This window comes from Ostrea edulis, chromosome 7 (genome assembly GCF_947568905.1).
Source record: "Ostrea edulis chromosome 7, xbOstEdul1.1, whole genome shotgun sequence".
Classification (NCBI taxonomy): Eukaryota; Metazoa; Mollusca; class Bivalvia; order Ostreida; family Ostreidae; genus Ostrea; species Ostrea edulis.
In genome coordinates this window covers 40932721-40943386 of record NC_079170.1, presented here as the reverse complement: position 1 = coordinate 40943386, position 10666 = coordinate 40932721, and the positions used below count along the sequence as shown (strand labels likewise).

The 10666-nt window shown below is 32.9% G+C and overlaps 1 protein-coding gene and 1 long non-coding RNA gene across 5 annotated transcripts in view; one reads left to right on the top strand and one right to left on the bottom strand.

Moving 5' to 3' along the window:
- Positions 1-10666, bottom strand: part of LOC125675197 (uncharacterized) — a 229268-nt gene that overhangs the window by 165104 nt on the left and 53498 nt on the right. The window lies entirely within an intron of this gene.
- LOC125654519 (cell death abnormality protein 1-like) overlaps positions 1-10666 on the top strand; it is a 328838-nt gene that overhangs the window by 309413 nt on the left and 8759 nt on the right. The gene's annotated exons all lie outside the window — the stretch shown is intronic.

The following is a 10666-nucleotide window of genomic DNA, read 5'->3' as shown; positions in this document are numbered from 1 at the left end:
CAAGAAGAAATAGACTCGTCTAAACAAGAACGGGGGATCTATAAAAGACAAAGACAAACCCAAGGCTGCAGATGATTTCTTTTGAATATTTAGACGAGATCTTCATTTGGGACTTGGACAATAAGCCTATTTTCTGCATAAATATATATCACAATATTTGTACCATGATCCATTTTATACTAATCTGATTTTGAAGTGTACGAAAGTGTTTTTTTTATTACAAATACAAATTTATCATATCAACTATGTAAAAATATTTTTTTTAAATATGATATTGGAACAAATCAAACTTTAATATAGTGATTGTGTGTGAAATATGTGACTGTTCTTTATACATTTATTCACTATCTTGAATAATTGGTCTGAAATTATTGTTACAGTAACTTTTGTAAATGTTTTCATCTTAAATTTGATGTTTTCACCACATTGATCTTCAAATGAAAATACTGAAAAATGATAATTTTGATTACAGGCAATTTTCTTTGTGAATTGACAATTTGAAAAAAGAGTAATGTGACAAGGACTTAATTGTAGTTTAGTTTGCCCTTATACAAGTATATGTATGTTGTACTTAATAATAGTTGAATAAATATTTCTATATGTACTAGAAAATATCTTTGTTAGTTTACTTTAAATAAAAATCTCATTTTTTGTTCAATTTTGATTAATCTTAATTTGATAAGTTGAATGAAAGATGACAAATGATCAAATTTACTTTTAAGTAATGATCAAATTTACTTTCAAGTAATGTCAATTAAGAATAATTAAAGATGAAATTTACTTCCAAGTAAAGCCAGTTAGGAATATTAAAGATGTGTAATGATGAACTTTATTGTCCGGTAAATTCAGTAGAAGTTAACTTTATGACAAGTAAAGGTGAAATTTCAGGACATCATCTATCTGCTTTACTTGATTAAATACTAACTTTAATGAACCTTAAAGTCCCTGAAATTTCATATTTACATTGAAGTAAAGTTAAGACAATGTGGGGCATTACATTACCTTTAAGTCAAATTAAAGTTAATGTTTACCAACTTTGCCTTAAATCAGTAAAGTTATTCAAAGGCAATGTAAATATTAAATTTACATTGCCTTTACTTGCTTTGCAAAGCCATTTTTTCATGCAGTGATACAAGTTTGCAAGGCATCTAACATAGGAGGAATCGTTCTGGGGTGTTTACATGTAATTACCGTCACCCGACACCTGGGGCCACCAATTTTCAAAGCCAAGCAATAATCAATGTTGCGTTACAGCCCATTGGGCTAATACATGCAATATCTGATGTACAACTGTAAATATCACGCTGACCCGACTTTACGTACAAATTAACTTTATTGCCAAGAAAAGATCTTCAATCCATTTTAATAACGTATATGCATTGATGTAGTGACAAAATTGAGATTCTGGAGGTCACATCCCTGATCATAATGCAGTTTAATTTTTCTAACTGGACATCTGGGTTCAAATCATAAGCATTTGAATAAAAAAAATGATCAACCATTCATTAAAAAACACCATTTACTTAATAAACTAATTCAGTTTTGCAAATATCACCCCGAGTAGAAAGTAAACAAAAATAGCATAAGTATTACGGAAATAGGCCTAATTATTTGTTTGTTTTTCGGCCTTTCCACCTCTCTCTCCATTTTTTCAAAGTGCCTATATGGTCCTGTCCAAATGTATAAGAAAAACAAATCCGCGAGGGCTACGATAATGCAACTAGAAGGAGTCTAATTTCATACAAAGGAAATTTAAAAAAAAATTAATTCCACATAATTTCAAAGAATTGAATGAAGCATGTAAATTTATGAACGTAAACACTGGCTTGCAAGATTTGACGCAACAACATAAGCGATGGTCAGTTTCGTTTTGAACAATATATTAAACAGTTTATAACTATAAGATACACAGTAATTCACTTACTCAATGACTGGAAGATTCTCCTCAGAATATCTGCATCAACTGATTCAACTCCTATTCTCGATTCATGTTCCAAATGTTGTGCACCGGTATAACATCATGACGCCTGTCAATATGAATATCAACTTTCACGCTCAGCATATATGATGTGAATCCCACACCCGACGCATTGAACCCGATCTCTATTTACGATCCATAGAGCCGTAACGCTCCATGAAGACCTACTTTGGTATACAGCTTAGATTATTCTAACTTAGTATAAATTAGCATTCCGCAAACCAGAATAACTACCTGGATAAAATCCTGATATGTAAATTTTACGATATAAAGGTGAATTTTTACCATTCTCATTTGATTAATTTCAACTCACAAACCCAGTATCTAAACTGTAATCAACATATATACATATAAATAAAGAAAAGAAATCTCTCTCTCTCTCTCTCTCTCTCTCTCTCTCTCTCTCTCTCTCTCTCCATTTATTTAGATATAGAAATTCTTTCTTCACAATTTTTTCTAATTACTATTACCCTTTGAACATCTACAATTCAGACGATGCTATATCAAAGGAAAACCATTGTAAAGTACTACGCAACCCTGTCAATGTAGTTCATCTAGAAAGTTTTGTGAATTTTTATATGAATGTTTTGAATTGCGCACCAAAAGTAGAGTGATATAACTACATTTAATTTTTACATGAATGTTTTGAATTGCGCTCCAAAAGTAGAGTGCTATAACTACATTTAATTAATGTAATATGCAATACTAAATTGCATACATAGTCTAATATCACAGGTACATATCAAATATATGCTTGTATTTACATATATGTAAATGAACTGTTAGTAATTAGTTTATTGTCATTATATATATCTCATATTGTGTAACATGATTGTATGCCAACATGCTTGGTGAATCAATAAATAATTGAAATAATTTGATTAAAATTCAGATACATGTGCACTTACATCTTACTTTAAAGGGGCATTAGCTGTGAAAGTGATGGCAACCATTTTCTTCTCAAATTCTCTCGATGATATTGAAATACATATTGATCGATCACTAATAAGAACATTTATTTTTTATTATGTACAAAAACAAGAAAATCAATCCTAATAAAACTATGTTAGATAACCGCTTTTAATGTAAAGAAATATATATACGGAAGAAGTATTCACTGCACCCCAATCATTTCTCAAATAAAAACAAAAACAGTGAATGCATTTTGCTGACAGCATGCAAAGGTAACTAGAGAATAATTATACTGTCTCGCAAGACAATAATATTCAATCACCAAAATCACATATTGATTTTCAAGTGGTTAAAAGGTGTTTGAAATAATTAAATACAAGTGTAATAATTACTTTGATATATGATATCTATTATAGGGCAACTTTCATTGAATTCAATATTGTGACAAAATGACCGCTAATTCCCATTAAGACAAGAAGATCGATGGAAGGGGTGCGAGAAATGTTGCATATGTTCTATTATAGAAAATGTTGTGATGGATATATTGAAATGGCTCTTTTATTCTAAATATTCAAGAAAAAGTCGTGGACTTTGGTACCCTTACTGTTTCAGTTCTAAAAGTTTAAGAAAAATGTTGTGAACTTCTGGCACACGATTCTGAAAACCAAAGAAAAAGTTGTGGTGCACTTCTGGCACACAGTTTTGATTCTGAATACCAAAGAAAAGGTTGTGGTGCACTTCTGGCACACTGTTTCACTTAGGAAAAGTTGTGGTGGACTTCTGGCACACTGTGCCACTAGTGGCACACTGTGTGCTGCTACTGGCACACTGTAAGCGGCTAGCGGCATTAGCTGCACACTTCTGGCAAACAGCTCTGGCACACTGATTTGTTTGCCGCAAACTTGCAGCAAACTTGCGGCAAATTTGCAGCAAACTTTACATTTTGGTAAGGGTACTTAGTTTGTAGATTTTATTTTCATAGAAAATGTCTAGTACATGTATATTGAAAAACTTACAAATTAATTCAACACTGTATCACCAACCTCTGGTTTGGGCACGACATCGCTAACATTCTTCCATTATCCATTCTCGTCTGACACTATATACAGTACTGTACGGTGTCACCATGTGCGTGTGTGTGGTTGCGTATGCTTGTCCAATGTCCGTAATTTTCTTTGTCTGCCACTTACTTGTGAGAATATTGGATGCAGCCAGATCTATAACTGCCCGTTTTACTTCTAACGAATCGCCTTTGTATGTTTCTGGACTGCTTTAGAAGAGACAAAATGCGACATCGTACAGTGCGCGTATCTTTGAACTCGCGTTTGTTTACAATCGCAACGTCATCATGAATGTCGTAAAATGCTAAGGAAAGTGAAAAATTATCATGCTTTAATTGATTTTTATTAGTTTATTAACATTACTAACAAACAAAAATACATATTAATGTTCTACTGTGTGCATACAAAATACAACACGCATTACCATATTTACGATTTTAAAAAGTAAGGCGACCCACTCGCGGTAAAATTACCACGAGAGTACATCCTTAAACGCCACTCAGGTTCCACACACAAGTATTCTGAAGTTGAAATAAAAAATATGCTGGAGTTACTCATTCACAATATCTTCGCGGTCTTTGGTGATCAGGTCGTCCAACATTCGGTTGGAATCACCATGGGCACGAATTGCGATCATTAGTAAGCTGACCTGTTTTTATATTCCTATGAAGCAGAATCTATTAAAAACTACTACGCGAGAAGCGGAAATTTCTTGCTGTGGTCTTCAATTCAACATTTAGATGCATCGACTACGTATTATCTATTACCAATAATAATTTTCATCCATATGTCGATTCGATATATCCAAGTGAACTTGGTTCTATGGCAGCCAATATACCCTGCATTGTATACAGTCAAAAATTCAATAAAACAATAGATTTTTCAGAAACGCAACACAATCATGCAAGGTCTTTCATATAGAAAGAGATAGCAAATGTTAAATTTTTATTCAAAAAAATCAAATCAGTTAAATAACTGTTAGTTTTTTGTTACTGACCTGAACAAAACACCATGTTCAGTTACATTTTCAAAAATATATTTACTTACTAGGGTAATGATCTAATTTAGGTCAAGAACATTTGCTTTCTGGATGCATCAATTACTTTCTAATGACATGCTAAATTCTATTGAACCTTGTAAATGACCTTGTCCTACAATCTCAATGTCACATACATCAACCAATGACCTTTATATTTAATCAGTTGACCTAAACTACATTTGGATTTAATTTAAATATGTATATATCTTTATCTACTAACGATCCTGTGTATTTCTTTTAAATCACATGTTACTGTCGTATATATATATGAGAGAGAGAGAGAGAGAGAGAGAGAGAGAGAGAGAGAGAGAGACTCCCACACATATATTAATTAAGTTTGTTTGATGGATTACTATCAATTATAACTTTCATATGATCAGGAAGATAAATCCATTAAAGCTCTATATACAAAGGTGATATAAAATAAAGAAATATCAGGAAATAGATATAAATCTCAGGAAAGTTAAATGAATCACAATATTGTATTTTCAAAACTTTATAAATTTATTTTTCAAACTCATGTGTAGACAAAAACAATGCTACTTTATGAATAATACTCTTAAAAAGCATCAATTATGGGAAAATGTACATAGCAAGGTCATAGAACATAATTAAAATCACCAGGAACTATTGGGGGGGGGGTCTGCCATTTGATACATATATGTAAGATGTTGGAATAAGTGGACCTCAAATATTTCTATATCGAAATCTCTATGAAGTGTATTGTTTTATTACATTTAAGATATGGATGTGGTCTAAAATATATGAATTACATAATTTGTAATGGGAAAATGTGTGTGGTATACTCATAGCCTAATGATATAGGAATGGGATATGTGTTAGAGGATCTACCAACAAAATACCCCCCCCCCCTTCTTCTCCCTTCTAATCAGAACAACAATCCACATCGTTATGTATACAATATTTTGAAATATGAATTGCATTATAATAGAAATTACATTGACCGTTTGATAGAAGATAAATTATTTAAGTGAGAATGAAATACTTTGAATACACAAAAAGTATGTCACAATGCATGTTGAGTATGACGCAATATGAGGTGAACGTGTGACGTCAGCATTGATACTGATTGAGTGTAGAAAATGATTTCGATATTTTTATTAGGCGGATCTTTTTTTTTAAAGAGAAACAAGTGTTCTACAATAGATATACTTCGAATTTTATTTACCGGTGTTTAGTATTAAGTTACTAGATCTGTCATTGAGACAGTTTGTATGCATTTGGAATGATTATATGGATTCTAACTTCACTATTAACTAGCCTAACATATAAAATTTCATTTACAGAAAAATCGGCAAATCTCTGCATTACCTTTCAAATTTCCTGTTAAATCAAATCCTTAATGACCATCCAGAATTGTTCATGTTGTCTGCTAAGTGATATTCATTCATTTCTTCTTTAATTCTAGAGAGTTCGCAACAAGGGGGTAATGATTGTGGAAAATAGTAGGCACTAATGTAAAGTGTTGACGGGTTTTACAAAAAAGGGTGAACTGTGTAATTGTTTTTATTTACTATATTGGTACTATAAATAGCTCTCTTAAACACGGCATGTAGAATTAATATCAGTCCTGTTACGTTTCAGAGAAAATAGTGCCTGAAAAGAAGTCATAAATGCTCTTTTTTTACCTTAATTTATGACTTATTTTTAAGAATAAGCAAGAAAATACACATTTTTTCAATCACGAATACAATACTCTAGTTGCTTTCTTGAATTTCGATTCACTGTATATTGTTGGGAAATTGTTTTATTAGAAATATTTGTGAAAGATTAAAAACTCAACATCGAATGATTTAACTGTGGGTACCGTCCGTTGTCATGGAAACACGATGCATGGTTCCAGTACTTTTCACTTTTTTAACATTTACTATCACCATACACAAAAGTGTGAGAGTTTGGTTTAGATTTGTGATTTTTGCACTTTCCACTTTTTTAAAAGACAATTCTCAATGATTACTGACTGCTTCTCTTAAAACTACTACGCGAGAAGAGGAAACATATTGCCGTGCTCTTCAATTCGACATTTAGATGTACCGACTACGTATTATTTATTACCAATAATAATTTTCATCCATATGTCCATTCGATATATCAAAGTGAACTTAAAACAAACCACCACAGAGTCGTCCACTTCTGCTTCATACTTAGATATTTTATTGAAAGTAGATATTAACGGCAAACTAACGACTCAACTTGATGACAAACGGAATGATTTCAGCTTTCCATCGTCAACTTCCCATATTTATAAAGCAATATTCCATTATCACCTGCACATGATGTTTATATTTCTCAACTGATTCTATACGGAGTGGCTTGTTCTGCGTATAGTCAGTTTTTAAATCGAAGCAGGCTACTGACAAACAAGTTGATGGTACAGAGGTTCCAACAGAGTTACAGTCTCCTTTAAAGTCAACATTTCGTAAATTATATGGTCGTTATAACGATCTAGTTTGCCAATACAATTCATCATCAGGTCAAATGCTGTCTGACGTGTTTCATACCGACTGTTAGGGCGTTCTCGGTACACTGTTTACCTGATCAGGATATAAAGCTCAAGGCGGGTATAGCCGGTCGACAGGGGATACTCCTGCTAGTCACCTTATCCCACTTCTGGTATACCCAAGGGTCCATGTTTGCCTAACTCTCTTTTATATATTGCTTATAGGAATAATAAGATTGATCATTATTCGTTATAGTAACTTTTCATCATACTATTTAAGCATTATAATTCTTCATTTGTGAATAGTTCGCTAATGAATGCAAGGTGAAGATAACGAACAGTGATCAATCTCATAACTCCTATAAGCAATACAAAATATATAGTTGGGCAAACACGGATAGCTGGACACACCAGGGGTGGGATAAGGTGCCTAGGAGGAGTAAGCATCCCCTGTTGACCGGTCACACCCCCCGTGAGCCATATTTCCTGATCAGGTAAACGGAGTTATCCGCAGTCAAAAATAGTATGTCAAGAACGGCTTAACAATCGGTATGAAACACGTCAGACAGCATTTGACACAATGATAGGTTGTATTGACGAACTAGATCGTTATAACGACCATAGAATTTGCGAAATGCTTACTTCAATCGAGACTCTTGAAACCCCTGTACCATCAACTTGTTTGTCAGTAGCTTACCTCGATTTAAAAACTGACTATACGCAGAACAGGCTCTTGCATATCGAATCAGTTGAGATATATAAACACCATATGCAGGTGATAATGAAATATTGCTACATAAATATGGGAAGTTGACGATGGAGAAGCTGAAATCATCCCTTTGTCATAACGTTGAGTTGTCAGTTTGCCATATGTATGAATGTATGACTAGTTTGTATCTTATCAAAATGAAGGTTTGTTTTGTATTTAAGGTAACTCCATACTCGCAGTTTTATCTGATACAAGTTTAAAATGTGTATTTATTTCCATTCATTAGAGTTAAAACTAACAAATTATCAACTAAAATACATAGGTCATCACACTTTTTAAGATGTGAGACGTACATAAACAGAATCCTATATCCCCGTCAGAAAATTGCAATTTTCCTTAAATAGTGTTATTAAAATTCCATGCAAACTGGTTATGACGATATAATAGCATTCATAACAATTTCATGAAACTTTATCTTCACAAAAATATGCAAAATGTCTGTAAAAAATACAGGAAATCATCGCATAATAGACTTGATAAAGAAATCAATAGAAACTGAGTTATTGCCCTTGGATTCAATATTTTGAAACTTATCATTGATTATTCTTCTATAACATAGACTTTTGAAATATTTTATTTTTAACAAGATTTTTTACAATGACTATAGGAAAAGACTTTATGTTTAAATTCTTATTCACATCGTTCATACCAATAGAGTACGTTCTTTACACACTAATTACTTCGTTAACCCGATTGAAAGAAATGGTTCATGTCTGTTTTAACTGGTCCACAGAGGATGTTTAATCCTTCTTTGCATCTGATCTCAACTCCGATATGTCCAAATGTCCGTGTTTTCCCTACCCTTAGTTTTGTATTCTTCTCAATTTCATAAATTGACCCGGCTACCCAACATGGCTACGTGAAGAAACAAAATAATTTGAAGCTCTGAGTTTGCAGGTCGTGTGAGGCTTTAATGGATATTTGAAGGTGTGTTTTGACACAGGTATAATAGGAAATTATGTGGAAAAAAATTGATATAAAATTTATGAGAAAGCAACAGAAGAATATAACGATATCAGGCCTCAACCGTGGGCAGCTTTTTCTGCGCCGTAAATCGAAAGTTTTTATAATGGGTGGATCTGTAGCTCTCTGTTCCGTCAAAATATTTTCTCAGAAAGCTACAGTTCTGCAGCTACATCACAAGTTGTATGTGAAGTAAGAAAGATTTATATTTAGCATATATTGTCAAAATATTACCAATCTTGCCATGCTGGACTAAATTTGGTGCAACTTAAAGCTGACATGAATTAATAAATATAGTATAATTCTATATGTCCGCCATATTTCTCTGCTAATCCGCCATATTAGTTGGATATTCTATTGTTATATGTATCAGGGTTTGCATGGTATATAAGGGGATGAGTTTTGCTACGCTTCACCTCACACCAGTGTCTTCGATTTAACTGTGCCGGTAGCTTCGGCGGGTAACACGTCCATCTTCGATACTAATTCATAGGACATCAAGAAGAAATGAAATCACGTTTTGAAACACCACACAGTGCTAAAAATTACAATAAACATACCGTACAGTAGTAAATCATTCTAAAAGCTTTGGATAAATAAATATAGAATGTCTTTTCTTTACGTGAATGTACGTACACTTGCAGTAAACATGTCAAAACTTTACAAAAAAAAAACGTGGAGAAATATTTCATCTATTATCTATTGATAAAATGGAATAAGCAAAGGGTATAAAATCTATACCCTTCACACTTACTTCAAGCAAAATGCAAATACACAAATACTACTGTACTTATGCACATGGCATGCATGCTCGCCATGAAACCTCATCGAATGCAGACGATTATATACCTGGGTCTACTCGTAATATCTGTAAAGGATCGCAGATGTGCGTGTACACTTGTCGAAAATACTCTAAGTAGTAGTAAAACTCCATTTATTTGCATAACCCATGAAACAAAACGATAAACTCCATTTGTATTCCAACAGTAAATACCATTGTCCATTGTACAGACTGCGACACACTTAGCCCGTGCCGATCAGCTATCTTCAATCAGGGAAAGTATCAGAGTATAATATTTACCCTGTATTGTGCATGCATTCTTATACCGTATGATTTACTGGTCAGAGTGATGCAGATTTATAAATGAGGAAGTCATTTAGGTACATAAATTGTTTATGCAAACATAATTTGCATATACTACACTGTATGAGTGCATGGGATGAGAGAGAGAGAGAGAGAGAGAGAGAGAGAGAGAGAGAGAGAGAGAGAGAGAGAGAGAGAGAGAGAGTTCAATCGATGATTTTGTAATAATGATATCGTTTATTCAATAAAAGAGAACCGTAACTCAATATTGCTCTTATTGATTGATAATACAGATTTATTTGATTCATTTAAAGCACGTAATAATTAAAAATTAAACATATCTTTAAATAATGTTATTGTCAATTACTTCATTTTATGCTAATTTGGCATTCAATAGAT